This window comes from Dipodomys merriami, unplaced genomic scaffold, assembly GCF_024711535.1.
Source record: "Dipodomys merriami isolate MVZ:Mamm:240054 unplaced genomic scaffold, mDipMer1.0.p SCAF_2, whole genome shotgun sequence".
Taxonomy (NCBI): domain Eukaryota; kingdom Metazoa; phylum Chordata; class Mammalia; order Rodentia; family Heteromyidae; genus Dipodomys; species Dipodomys merriami.
The window spans coordinates 9,388,943-9,403,764 of record NW_027203381.1 but is presented as its reverse complement, the minus strand read 5'-3'; the positions used below and the strand labels follow the sequence as shown (position 1 = coordinate 9,403,764).

At 45.8% G+C, this 14,822-nt stretch overlaps 1 protein-coding gene across 6 annotated transcripts in view; it reads right to left on the bottom strand.

Annotated features, from left to right (window-relative positions):
* The window catches only part of Rnf152 (ring finger protein 152), a 163,186-nt gene that overhangs the window by 54,270 nt on the left and 94,094 nt on the right, over positions 1–14,822 (bottom strand). Inside the window, exon 1 of one of the 6 annotated variants that reach the window (XM_070029015.1) lies at positions 2,070–2,279. The exons of the other annotated variants lie outside the window; for them this stretch is intronic. The gene's annotated coding sequence lies outside the window, so the exon portion shown is untranslated. Of the gene's footprint in view, positions 1–2,069; positions 2,280–14,822 lie in introns of those variants that run through there. 6 annotated transcript variants of the gene reach the window in all.

Here is a 14,822-nt window from a genome sequence, read left to right as displayed (position 1 = left end):
TTGCAACTCTATTATTACTAGACAGTGGCTTGAATTAGAACACCAAAATTTTTAGCATCTCGTTTGTAATGCCATGCTCATTTTTGTAGAGAGCAAATAATTACTGAAGATTATCATTGGCTTATCTTGTTTCTGGGAGCATCTTCTGGTACTTTTGAATAACTACTACTACAAAATTGTGAAAGTCTCTTGTATTATATTATCATGAACCACACCTCAACACTACTACCAATCCAGTCTGTAGTTTCCATCTTAGTGTTGCTTCTTACTAGAACAATCCTGAACAATCTACTAAACTTCGTTGGACTTCTGTCTGCTTATCCAAACAAGGATAAAAACAGAACCTACTCTTAAACACTGGTGAGAATTAAGTTGGAAAGATATTTGGAATTAGTTATTGCCTGTTAGGAATTATTTTTTTTACTTATAAAAGTGCAAATGCTAAAGATACTTTAGATGCGCTTCATATTTAAAACTTGGTTGAGACTATACCACTGCCATTTTTTTCTGCTAATACAGCAAATTCTGACTTTTCAAAAGTCAGGGCTGGGCATAGAACTGAGTGCCTGACTAGAATGCTAGAGAATCTGCAGCGTCACATGCACATGCACTCAAGTCCATGTGTCTCTTTAGTTGTATAGATAAACTAAGCCCATGGAGATAACCAGCATGTTAGTAGACTTCTAAGATTCCAGACAGAGTCCTCCATTACTAGGATGTAATTAGTATACAAGAAGAGGTAGAAATGTCTCTTGAGGGGCTGGGAAGATGGCTCAGTGGTAGAGCGCTTGCCTTGCATGCCTGAGGCCCTGGGTTCGATTCCTCAGCACCACATAAGCAAAAAGAAAAAAGCCGGAAGTGGCACTATGGCTCAAGTGGTAGAGCACTAGCCTTGAGCTGAAGAGCTGAGAGACAGCACCCAGGCTCAGAGTTCAGGCCCCACGACCGGACCAAAAAAAAAGAGAAATGTCTCTTGATAAATCCTCAACCAGCAAATACTATTGAAGAGTGCAAGGGATATAAATAATAACACTGCAGTGATGTAATGTTATGTATGTGTGTGTAAACACACACCACCCCTGCACCATTCAAAAGAACAAGCCAGATGCCTGAATGCACAAAGGCTGTGCCCAGCCTTCAAAGAGCCCACATCTGTCGCTGATCAACAGTGGGCTGTGCCCAAGGCAACATAAAGATGATGGAGGAGGCAGAGACCACTTTCCGCTGGAAATCATCAGGAATCAGGGCTGACTCTCAATGGAAGACTGCAGGAAGTTAGATTTCAACAGGACACTAGAGGGAGAAGGTGGGTATTGTAAATGGGCCCCGGCTTGGGCACCCTCTGGGAGCTGGTGAGTTGACCACTCTGCGTGGATTGGAAACTCTTTCAACCAAGGTCCCTATATTCCAGGCAGGATTCCATACAGAAACAGCCCTTATATACAGTCTATAGGACATTTTAAATCCAACAGAAATCATGACCCATTTGGGACTAAATATAAATCAGGCAACGGCATCATTTCAAATAACATATCACTTAATTTTCAGTACATACAGAAAGTCTTTGTTTAGCCAGGCGCCTGTGGCTCATGCCACAGCTACTCATGAGGCTGAGATCTGAGAATGGTGGTTCAAAGCCAGGGCAGGAAACTCCAAGAGACTCTTACCTTCAATAATCCACCAGAAAACCAGCATTGGCACTGGAGCTTACGTGGTAAGTGCCCTGAGCTGAAAAGATGAGGGACAGCACCCAGGCCCAGAGTTCAAGCCCCATGACCAACAACAACAACAACAAAAAAAGTATTTGTTCTAGAAGGTTCTAGAATTTTTTTCTTTGTTTTTACCAACCTTCCCATTATGTCTTTCTGAGACCAGCACGGTTGCGGGTGACTGCTGGCATGTGGTTCAGGCTCAGACTCTCAGGGACCATTTGAGCATGGATCTCCCTACATAATCAGTGTGCCTTCCAGACTAAACGCAGGACTTCTCCTCAGCCTGACTTTCCCCCACAATATTTGTGAACATCTTCCACTCAGAATTTCACACTTAAAAACCCATCCACCTCCTACCTCTTGCCCAGGCAGCCTCTAAAACTCTCATTTTGTCTGTGAGTCTCTTCTGTTCGCTGGTCCCTCTGATTCTCACTGCCATCCTCCAGGCTCAGGTCTTCTTGACCTCAATGGTCTCCCATCGCTGTCTCTTCCTTCTCCAGTCCAGCCTCACTGCTGCTGGATTGAGCTTGTATGCATATCCTCCTCCAGGCCCCCAGACAGCACCTCCTGCCAAACAAATCCCAAGGCCCCTTTCCCCGACCCCTCACACTCCATCCGTCCACAGTCCCATGCTCCAGTCATAAAGCATCACCTCCCCTGCCCCCTGCCACGCCCACCTGCTGCCCGACCTGGAATGCCGTCCACCTGCCCCAAGTCACTGCCTACTCTTCTCTAAGGGCCTCTATCAAGCAGGAAGCAAGCCATCTTCCCTCCTGTGAACTCCAGTACACCAGGCACCCGTGCTTCCTCCCGCAAGGTAACTTCGCGATAGAAAAATAGCCAAATCAACAAGCTAATTCAGTGTCTCCTGACATGAAGTATTATGGCAAGAGCCAAGGATGACACAGGAGCATCCGCAGCTAGCTAGCCTGGGAAATCATGCTGAACAGGTGCACACGTGCGAGCGCACACACACACACACACACACATCACTCACACACACACACACACACACACACACACACACACACACACACACACACACACACACACACACACACACACACACACACACACACACACACAAAGCAGTGATGCCAAGACCTTGAAGTTGTCATATACAGATGTTAGCTGAAGGGAGGAAAACACAAGATAACCTGGGAGAGCGCAGTGCTCCTCAGCAGCATGAGATGAGGCCAAGCTCGCAACGACCTTCAGCCTGGATTCACGCTGAGGCCTTGTTGCTGGGTTCTAACCCCGGCCCTGGTTTTGACTTGCTTTGTGACGCTGGGAGAGGCATGGAGCCTCTCTGGGCCCTCAACTGCCTAATAAATATTAATAGTAACCTCTGCCTTTCCTTGCGGCACTAGGTGAGGATGATGTATGCACTGTATGCCGAACCCCGAGGGCCGCACACGTAATTGGTGTCACCAGTGTGAGCAATTCTTAGTTTTACTATTGTGAAAGTGTTTTAGATGGGGAAGGGGCACGCCACCAGAAATAAAGTGGGAAAGATGTCTTGCAAGACTTTTTATTAGAAAGAAGTATCAGCATCTTATCACCATTAAACCAAATGCACTCTATTCTATTTCCTGGTAGGGATTCAGACAGACAGATAGACAGACAGATAGGGTGACATTCAGGGGAGGACTGAATCCCTTGCAAAACAGAGCAGGCACACGAGGCAGCTGAGCCAATCACAAAGCGTGTTCACCCTCCAAAGGGCTTCGTCCACAAATAGCCATTGTGTCCCCCAAACAACCCTGCTGCTGTCAGCCACATGGGCACGAAATGCAAGCCTTTGACTTATGTGTTTTGGACAGTGGGTCAGCCTAGACTCAGCCAGGAAAACAATGAACTGCTGTAAAAGGCATCTAGCACTCTCTTACTGAATTTACAGAGAGCAAGCCTTTTGGTTCAGCTTTGTAAAGAGCAGTAATCTCCTGCATTCTGCTGGGCTGAGCCCGTGAGCATCCATTTCAAGTGTAGTTGTATCATGCAGTGATTTATTCATTAATGGTGTGGGGAACAGCTGTGACTGCAGGGCATCACATCTGTCATCAACTCCCCTCCCCCACAAAGAGAGAATGTTAAAAGGTATTAAACAGGCATTGCCACAAATATCTCCATTTGCTATGGTGCTACACATACAGATGCATACACAGCCACACCCTTGATGTTTTATTATAGCTCAAAGCTGCTCATCATTCACATCAAACTTATTAGTGGTAGGAATAACAAATTCACGTATCATCTTGAGAATTATGGCAATAAAGCTGTGTCCTCTGGTCTAAAAAAAAAAAAAAAAAAAAAGATTTTTCTACAAGAACAAATAAGCAACCAAAATATAAATGTATCTAGTCTTTGTTTCTGTTGTTGTTGTTTGTGGTTTTCTGAGACAGGTTCTCAGCCCAGCCTGGCCTCAGCTTCCCCAGCTCGCCTTCAGGACCTCATGTATGCCTGGCTTCTCTCTTCTTCCCTTTGCATCCACTGCAGCTGTGTAAAGAAGGTTCTGCCCCACATGGTCCCTTAGGCTTCTTCTCTGTCATGGCGCCATCCTACCCTAGGACTTCTAAAATCTCCTCTGTGGAGCACACATGGAATAAAGGGCAGTCCAGCGTGAGCTGTCTCAGGTTCATACACATCCACGTTGAGTCATGTGGTCCCCCCAGTGTTTGTCCTGAGACCTCTCTGATTGTTCCTACTGTACCAGCAACTGGCATGTAGTGGTGGGCGAGCCCAGGGATGCAGTAATCACACAGCAGCCCACAGGACAGCCTCCAACCACAAAGAACGCTCCAGCTCCAAATAGTAAAGCCTTGAGATGTGGGTAAACACCTAGCCAGTGTCTGCCACAATTACACAAGACATCCAGACTGAGGTATACCATCCCTTTCCACTAAGGTACGTGCAGATCAACCCCAGCAAAGCCACACGTTAGGAGTTACTCATTAATCTGCTTGTTCTTGTTCTCTCCTCTACTCATTCATCCTTAACAAGTAAACACTCAAAGAATTCACAGTGGAGGAGAGGAGGAACCATAGATAGAATCATCGCACACAGGCCAAGTGGGATTCAAGAGACCAAACAGAAGGAAGGGAATTCTGCCTGTGGAAATAGGAGAAGAGGCATGAGCAGGAGGAACAGGAATGAAGGCGTGTAGGAGGTGTAACCCATGGGTCTTCTGCCCTTGGAGCGTCTGGCTTTGGGGAAGGGAGGGAAGGGCAGGGAGAAGCCTGTCCCAGGGATGGAACTGCATGACCAAAGGAGGAGAAAAGCTGGCCTTATTCTACGGCTGGTATGAGTGGGGACGGGAGGACTGGCAACTAAGAAAGGGGAAAAAAAGTTTTGTTTAAATACAGGCTTTTAGTAATGTATTTAATAAAGTCAGAGCTTCCAGCATCTCTCACACAGGACAAACATGAGCTTTCAGTGACGTGACCCATCCAGACGTGTTCACACCCTCAGCCTTCATGGAAAGCTAGTATTGTGTGGCAAAGTCGGGGTGACACTGGTATTAGAAAGGCTAGGGGCCTTGGCCGGTTCCATGGCCGGTTTTGCTGGCGCGAACCGTGTCACTGAGCAATGCGGTCTAGCCTATGCTCTTACCCTCATCTGTGGGCCATCCTCACAACTGCAGTGAGGGATTGAAAAAGAAAAGGAAACGTAAGTAAAGCTCGGCACTGGGGGCTCACGCCTAGAATCCCAGCTACTCAAGAGGCTGAGATCTGAGGTCCATGGTTCAAAGCCAGCCCTGATAGGAAATTCTTTGAGACTCTTATGTCCAATAAACTATTCAGAAAAAGCCAGAAGTGGTGCTGTGACTCAAGCGGTAGACTGCTAGCCTTGAGAAGCAGCAGCTCAGAGACCACTGAGCTCAAGCTCAGGAATGGCACAAAAACAACAACAACAACAAAAGTCATTTGCTGTAACTGAGATTCTCCATCTGAAGAACAACCTAAAGGGAAAAATCACGGGGTAGGTGTTGTTCACAAAGTTCAAGGGCCTAAGTAGTCCAGGCCAGCTTTAAACTCAGCCCACCAAGTCTGGGATTACAGGAAAGACTACTATTCTGGCATACCAGGGAGGGAGGGAGGGGAGGAAAGGGAGGGAGGGAAGGGAGGGAAGGGAGGGAGGGGAGGGAAGGAGGGGAGGGACAGGAGGGAGAGAAGGGAGGGAAGGGAAAGGAAAGGAAAGGAAAGGAAAGGAAAGGAAAGGAAAGGAAAGGAAAGGAAAGGAAAGGAAAGGAAAGGAAAGGAAAGGAAAGGAAAGGAAAGGAAAGGAAAGGAAAGGAAAGGAAAGGAAAGGAAAGGAAAGGAAAGGAAAGGAAAGGAAAGGAAAGGAAAGGAAAGGAAAGGAAAGGAAAGGAAAGGAAAGGAAAGGAAAGGAAAGGAAAGGAAAGGAAAGGGAAGAATTTGTTACTTTATAAGCCTGAATCTCAAGGAGGAAATAAAATGAGGGCTGTGGATTCTGGAAGCTGGAGTCTAGTCACATGCCTGTTCCCTTGTGCTGGTGAAGGAAGAATTCCATGGACTCCAACCAGACAACCTGCTCCCAAGATTTGGTTGGGTCCAAATGAAACCACATCCACTTTTATAAAGTGGTAACAGGATGGAGGGGCACTGCCCTGTGTATCAGTCATGCATGGAACCAAACAAAAGCTTAAACAACCACAGCTAAACTGAATCACATTTACCCATTTACAGCCAGACTCTTGGTGACTCACACCTGCAATCCTCACTACTCAGAAGGTGAGATCTTAGGATCACGGTTCAAAGGCAGGAAAAGTCCTGAGACACTTATCTCTAATTAACTACAAAAAGCTGGAAGTAGAGCTGTGGGTTAAGTGGTAAAATGCTAGGGGACAGAGCCTAGGTCGAGTTAAAGTCCTAGGACCAGTAGGACCAGCACATGCATACATACACATGCATACATGCATACATATATACATACATACACATACACACACACACACACACACACACACACATACACATTTATCACTGAACTAAACAAGCTTATTGGTTCATGCCCATAATCCCAGCTACTCAGAAGGCAGAGATCAGGAAGATTGTGGTTTGAGGACAACCCAGGGAAAAAAAACTGAGACTCTCGCCCCAAAATGACTAAAGCAAAAAAAACTAGGAAAGTGTTCCAAGTGGTAGAGTGCCTGCCCAGCAAGCACAAGGCCCTGTGCTCAAATACCAGTGACAGCCTTCCCAATTTACCAGGAATTCTAATGGACTCTGTCCATTTCTGCTGTAGATTGGATTTGACCAAATGATGTTATTGTAAGGAGAACAATAAGAGAGGATTTGCTATCACCATGGACAGAGATTCCACCAATAAAGTGAAGTTCTGAAGCCTAACATTCTTTTATACCTTCCTAGGAAAGACAGTTTCTCCCTAAATTAGCGAATGCCTCGTGGTTTGGTGTGACTGCCTTAAGATCCGAGTCCCTAATACTTTACAGATTTCTTTGTTACACGCCCAAGGATGTGTGAACAATTAATTTTAATAAATCTGACTCCAAGGTCAAAAGAAAATGAAACTACAGACTACCCAGAAACTCTTTAACACTGAAGTCATCTTGAGTCCTAAGTGTATAGAACTAAAAGCAATGTCTGGTGCTTTCTGTTTGCACAGAAGATTTCCCCCTCGGTAGACAAGCTCGTTACCTTTCTCTTGGTGATTTCCCAGAGGCAGTGAGGTACGATGAACAGGGATCCTGGGTGTGCACAGGCATGCACAGGACGTAATGACACAGCCTCTGCCCGTCTACCCTCACATGCTACATGTAACAGACCTGACAGCCGAACTCATTACCCTGGCTGGCAATTTGATGCACGTTCTGCTTGCACCATCCTAACAGCCCCAGATAACCTTCCAAGGAGAAAGAGAACTTGGACAGTTATCATCTGCTAAATACTAGAAGAATGTGTGGCTTATCCCAGAGTCTTATCTCTTCCCATCAGTCCCTGCACTGTGGTAATTTCTTTCCCTGCCCCCCACATCACAAAATCCCCCTGGAATCTTCTGGAAGAAAACACTAGGTACTGTGTACACAGTGCCTCCCAGTCCAGTCCACGCTACTGGCTGATTTCCAACATGGGAAGGTTCCTGAAGCATCCTAGCTGCAAATAAAAAGACGAGGCAATTCCATTGTCTGCTAGCATTGTTCAGCACTCCAAGACAAAAAAAAAAAAGCACAAATCCCCACAGAAATACATGCACCCCAGATAGCACTGTAAGACAACACCCAGACCTACTGACCTGCAGACATCCTCAAAACTCAGCCTGGGATGGCCGAGTTTAAAGGCTCAGGCATCGCAACCCAGCCTGGCCCTGTCCTCAAGGCTCTGAGGCCCCTCCCACTTTGCAGTGCAGCCTTGATGTTATTATTCTAAGGAGCAAACTGCTCCCAGAAAGTCTTCATCCAGTGCCCGCTGCACCCCAAGCCCCGAGCAACAGCCCTGACAGCCAGGCACAGCAACTGGCCGGCCTTGAGGGGAACTTCTGACATAGCTCATTAACTTTATATTCCTACTGTACATTTATATTTACTCTATAGTTAGGTTTCCTAGTCTTTATTAAAAGAGTTCTCTATTTTTTAAAAAAAAGTATTAATGGTTTAAAATGAAAAAGATCTCATTCCAAACTGTAGGTTCATAAATAAAGAGCTCCACAAAGCCACACCACCTCTCCTTTTCTTATCTCAATCCCATCTTCTGCCTCTCCATGGAAGCCTGAATGCCTTACATCCACAAAGCCAGACCCCCATCACAAAATAGCAGCACTCCGTATAGAAGGGAAGTGTGGTATAATCTTCCTGAGACTGGTCTGGTTTTAAAATGGAAAGTTTTGCTGGGTGCTATAGGGCTCATGGCTATAATCCTAACTACTCAGTAGGCTGAGATTGGAAGATCCCAGTTGGAAGTTCAGGAGGCTCATCTCCAGTTAACCAGTGAAGTGTGGTTCAAATGGTAGAGTGCCAGCCTTGAGAAAGAGAAAAGCCAAGGCACAAGCCCCAGTAGCATCTATACTCAAGAAACCTTTAGCACAGAAGGAGAATTAAGTCCAGGATGTCTTGCCCTCGAGGGGAAGAGTGCCCAAAGAAGAAAGGCGTCTGGTGCCCAGGCAGCCTCGGTGGGCTCCCTGCTTTCTCAGACACACTCCTCAGACTGGTTCCTCCTCCAGAGAGGACCTGTCTTCTCCAACTCCAAACCAGGTAAGCACAGCACGAGAGATTCACCCATGATAAGGCAACCATGACAACAACACACAAAAGAAATCCTCATATAAACACTGAACGCTGTGGTTAGCTTAATGTCTTCCCCAGTTTATTTTATTTTTTTTTGTCGTGGGGCTTGAACTTTGGGCCTGGGTGCCATCCCTCAGCTCTTCAGCTCAAAGCAAGTGCTCTGCCATATGAAGCACAGCACCATTTCCTGCTTTTATCTGTTTCTGTGGTACTGAGGAATCAAACCCAGGGCCTCATGAATGCAAGGCAAGCACTCTACCACTGAGCCACCTTCCCAGCCCTTTCCCCAGTTTAGACCAGGACCATTTATTCAGAGCTGAGCCCAATGACTGAAGGCTGGAGATGCAGATACAAACAGTCCAGGCACTGCCTTACATCAGAGCTGAGATTCAAGCACACAGCCATCTTACTGTGCAGGTGGCTCACACCTGTCATCCTAGCTACTCAGGAGGCTGAGATCTGAGGATCACAGTTTGAGGCCAACCTGGACAGGAAAGGCCTGAGATTCTTATTCTAATTCACCAGCAAAAAAAAAAAAAAAATCAAAGTAGAGCTGTGGCTCAAGTGGTAGAACAATGGCCTTGAGCAAAAAAGCTCAAGGGACAGTACCCAGGCCCTGTGTTCAAGTCCCAGGATCTGTGAATGTGTGTATACACACATACACACACACACACACACACACACACACACACACACAAAATTCCATGTTTTTCATTGGGTACAGTGATTAAGGCAGACATGGAGAAAAAAAAGTTAGCAAGACAAATAAGCTGGTCATCATGGTACACTTCTGTAATCCAAGCTACCGAAGAGACCAAAGATAGGAAGATTCCATTCTAAAGTTAGCCCCTTGTAAAGTGTAAGACTTTCCCAAATAATAATAGCAAGAACAATAGCTGAAATAACAAAAGCAAAAAAAAATTTAAAAAGGAAGAGAGAAAGCAGAGCCGGGGCTGGGGCTCCAGCGGTGCCGTACCTGCTTAGCCAGTGCAAGGCCCCGAGTTCAATCTGTGTGCCGCTAAAAATGGACTAAAAGAAAACAATAATGCTTCCAACTTTCCAACTGAATTAAGTAAAATATGTAAGGAATTAAGAGAAAGGTATCAGATACATTTGTTCTTCTCTCCTTTTAATTATATCAAGGAAGGAAAGGGAAAGGGAAAGGGAGGGAGAGACAGAGAGAGAGAGGAAGGAAGGAAGGAAGGAAGGAAGGAAGGAAGGAAGGAAGGAAGGAAGGGAGGGAAGGAGGAAGGAAAGAAGGGAGGGAAGGAGGAAGGAAAGAAGGGAGGGAGGGAGGAAGAGAGGGAGGAAGGGAGGGAGGAAGAGAGGGAGGAAGGGAGGGAGGAAGGGAAGGAGGGAGGGAGAAAAAAATGATTGTAACTACACATACACTAAGCTTTGGAGATTTTTGTCAGAATTGTGCCTTGCATGCAAAGGCCCTCAATCTTTGTCTAATTTACCCAATATGTGGTTTACTCATTGAGACTCGGTGTTCCAAGTGCTATTTTTCCCATCACTCATTTAGCATGGTTCAGTAATGTACTACTCACCTACCACAACAGCCAGCTTCATGCAATGAATGGGCAAATCCCCCAAATTTTGGGGACTGCCCCTGAGCTCACCAGTCCCTTTCCATCTCCTCTATTCACCTGTAAGGAAGTAATTTGCCAATCTACCCCAGAGAGACAACTGCAAAGCATGATCACACCCAAGACTGGTTTCAAGACAGCTTTTCAGATCCATTCACAACCCTCTGAGAAAGTTTGTGGCAACTGTGTATTCCCCACCAATGTCTCCAAGCAGAGAAAACTATGTCCTGCTTTCTACTAGTACTGAGTGGCAAAAATGAGTACCATATGAATGAGTATTCCAAAATCAAGAGGTGAGGTAACACAGATGTGTGCTGGAGAAACATTTAGGCCCAAGGTGGTAAAGTGGTCAGTTGGCTTCCTGACACTCAGTCATGTCAAACACAGTCAACACAGGACAATTCTATTCGATTGCGGGGTGGCCTAGGGCAGGAACAACCCTAACATTACCTGCTAGATATCACTGAGTTATCTTTTCTCCCTCTTCCCTCTCTTCCCTTCCCCTCTCCTTCCCCTCCCCTCCTTTTCCCTTCCCTTCCCTCCTACACAGGCAAACAGAAGTTGAAAAACACATCACTAGAACTAACTTTGCTAGAATGACCCCCTCCCCCAGTGAGGATCTCTACCTTCCAGGCATATTGGTATGCACACAGCAGCCTGGTCATTCAAATTGGATTCAGCATGTAATCATTATTAATGCAAATGGATGAAACTCATACAAATAAGCTTCTCTCTAACTTCCTTGAAGAGTACAGGCTGAAAGCATTTATAATTTCTTCATCACCATACATCAAAATCACCACCGGTAATTTACTGAGCAGTTCATATACCTAGATATGGTGACAAATATCTTGAACAGGGTCCAACACAAGTGGGGAGCCAGGATGAGCCATGGCTGGAAGGATCCTAGGCATGCAGACTCTAGGATGTGGCTTGGTGACAGAAGCAAGCCCAGGGCATCTCCCCAATGTACCTTCTCTTATGTAAACTGGCTTGAGTGAGGCTCAGTTCTTTGCAATTAAGCAGACTCTTTAATACAAGCCCTTCCATGCAAGTGCTCCTCCTAGAATGAATGGATGTGAATGAATATAAAAAATGGGTTGATGAGTCAGTCAACACATGAAATGAGATGAGGCTAAGCACTGAATCGAACTTTTTTTTAAGGCAGTTCCGGTCACACCATGCTTGAACGGTGCAAAAGCACTTTGCATCAACTATGGATTAACTACTCTGGTGAATTTGGAGTTTTAAAGTTGGAATAAAGGCCAAACTTGTCTAGAAGTTATTAGGAAGTTTAGAATCAAGTTTCAGAGAACTCTAAAGGAAAGGCAACAATGTGTACTTCCCCTCCTTCAGGGGAAGAAAAGGAAGGCAGTGAAGTTGATCAGGATACTTTGTTTACAAGTGTGGAAAAGTCAAGGAAACCCCCTTGTATAACTTGTGATAATAAAAAAAAAAATGAAGGAGGAGGAGGAGAAAAAGGAGAATCAAGAGATAGGGAGGAAAAGGGAGGAGGAAGAAAAAGAAAAAGAAAGCAGACACCAAAAGTTATCAGGGAAAAAAATGACCATTAAAAAACAGCGTCCTGGGCTGGTGTTAGCAACTCATGCCTGTTAATCCTAGCTACTCAGGAGGTGGTGATCTGAGGTTCAAAGCCAGCCTGGGCAAGAACGACTCTTATCTCCAATCAACCAGCAAAAAGCCAGATGTGGAGCTGTGGAAGAGTGCTAGTCTTGAGTGGAAAAGCCTAAAGACAGCTACTAGGCCCTGAGTTCATGCCTCAAGTCCAAAAACCCACAAAAACTAAAATACAATCAACAGACTCCCGGTCTTAAGAGTGCCTGTGAGGAGCAAGGCAGAGACCAGGTGCACACTCTCATAGCCACAGCCAGACATGGCATGGATAAACCTAAGGGAGATGTAGAGACTATTACAAAGAGGGCCAGTTAATCTATTAATAAGCAGAATAGCAGCATTAATAATAAAGCTCCCTATGCCCACGTGTCTGTTGAAGCTTTAATGAAAATCTCATCAGTCCTTGTCGAAGCCAACCTGAGTGAGAATGGCAGCCAGTGTGCCTACCTACATTTAGACATGGAAAGGAGCACCCTTGCTTTGCCTGGATGGCGGCACCTCTCCATCTGATCAGCCCCTTCCCTGCTGTGTGGACTTGAGCTACCGCAGGGGTCCAGGTGACTGACTGACAGCATCCAGGGGGCTTGTTGGGACTTATTGATACAGGAATCAACACATCAAGTGGTAAAAGTAACTTTACTCAGTCAGCTCCTCTACTCTCAGGAGCTGGCAAAGGACCCCTCCAACTGGGCTAAGCCTCTGTAGCTCTATGTGGTCTACTACATAGGGCCTCAAGAACCAAAAGAAAATGGGAGTTCCACAGATTCTGCTAGAGACTTCTCTTTAAGTCCTATGTTGGCCGTTGAAGTCAACTAGAAACAGAAAAAGTCGGAAGCACATATCTCAACTAGGATTTCCATCCTAGAGGCAGATGCAGGACCTACCTTGTACAGAAAGGAACAGGAAGCCCAGTACCTTCCTCCTTTCCTGTGGTGGAGACCTCTACAGGTGGTACCAGGCCTTACTCATTCCCCCCACCCCCCACCTAAACAGCTGTCTTCAAAACAGCACTCAAGAGGGCGGGACTCAAAGGCCACACACAACAAAGAAATGTATTTTGAGGTGGGGGCCAGTGGCTCCTGACTGTAAGTCTAACTATTCGGGAAGCTGAGATCTGAAGATCACAGTTTGAAGGCAGCTGGGCCAGAAAAACTTACAGGACACTTACTTCCCATTAACCAGCAAAACAGCTGGAAGTAGAGCTGTGGCTCAAATGGTAGCATGTTAGCCTTGAGCCAAAAAAGTTAAGGTACAGGGCCTGGACCCTGAATTCAAGACCTAGTACAACACTGTAGTACAACACTAGGTTCTTGGATAGTCTATGGCTATGACTGGTCCTCTCAGCTGCTCATCTTCCAGCTCAGAACCTCTTTGGGTGAACTTCATCACTCCAGTGTCCTCTCAGTCACTGTGACTTGGAGGGTAACTTGGCCACTTTACTGTGTCACCTATTCAGAGAATGTTCTTTAAAAACAACTTCTCCAAGGTGACTGAGCCAGAAGCAATACCATTTTGTGAAATTCCATTCTTAAATTCCATTCCACTCTAACTCTTAAAAATTCTAATGTATGTATGCAGTTCTCCCAGTGTGGCAGTGTGGATGAGGATATGTGAGTGGCCAGTTCTTCCCAAAGCCATATCTCTCTGCAAACTGCCAACTGCTTGATCTGTACCCCTGGCAAAGCCTATTCCACAGCAGAGAAGGCTTTCAAACTCACCACCCTCATACCAACATAAATGTGCAAGAATTCTGCATGCTTGATGATCCACGTGGCGTGAAAAAGCCTTTTGGCCATAAAGCTCACACCTGTCATCCTAACTACTGAAGAGGCTGAGATCTGAGGATCACAGTTCAAAGCAAATCCATGAGACACAGCTCCAATTAACCACCAAAAAGCTGGAAGTAGAGCTGTAGCTCAAATGGAAGAGGATCAGTGTCCAGGCACCGAGTTCAAGCCCCAGTACTGGAACAACAACAACAAAATCCAAGTTACGAAGTGACCAAATCAGTTTGGCCAACCCTAAAGCCTATTATTCCTGCCTCCACCAGGGCTACCTGTTGCATTTGCTGCCCGAAGGTCCAGGCCCACCTGATATTCTTTTTAGACCTGGGCTGTTCCAAGCAAGCTCAGGAAGTCTCCGAAAAACAGCAGATGGCAAGAGAGAGTAAGTATGAGACACCTCTGTATTATATAACACAACCTCCTAAGCACAGGGCTGGGAAACAGCTACTGGCCCCTCATTCCTAAGCCAGTATTCCAAACAGACCAAAACAAGGATGACTATTACAACTGTATTTGATAACCAGTATAAGATCTTGTTCAATCAATGCTTTGGGACACAAAATACCTTGAAGCACCCAGTCAGACCCTGTGGGACACAAGGTAGAAACTCTCTTTTCTGGATCAGATCAGTGTGGAAAGTACCGGAGACACTCACTCATACCCAGTTCACCTGTGTCTACTCAGAAATACTAAATACTAAACACCTGAGTGTTTGTTGCTCTTCTAGGTGGGGGGCACCAGCTGCTAGAGTGACAGCTTGTAATGTTTCCTTTCCAGCCCTGCAATGATCTATGACCAAGCTCAGAGCGGGGTCCACTGGCAAGAGATGCTAGATATCCAG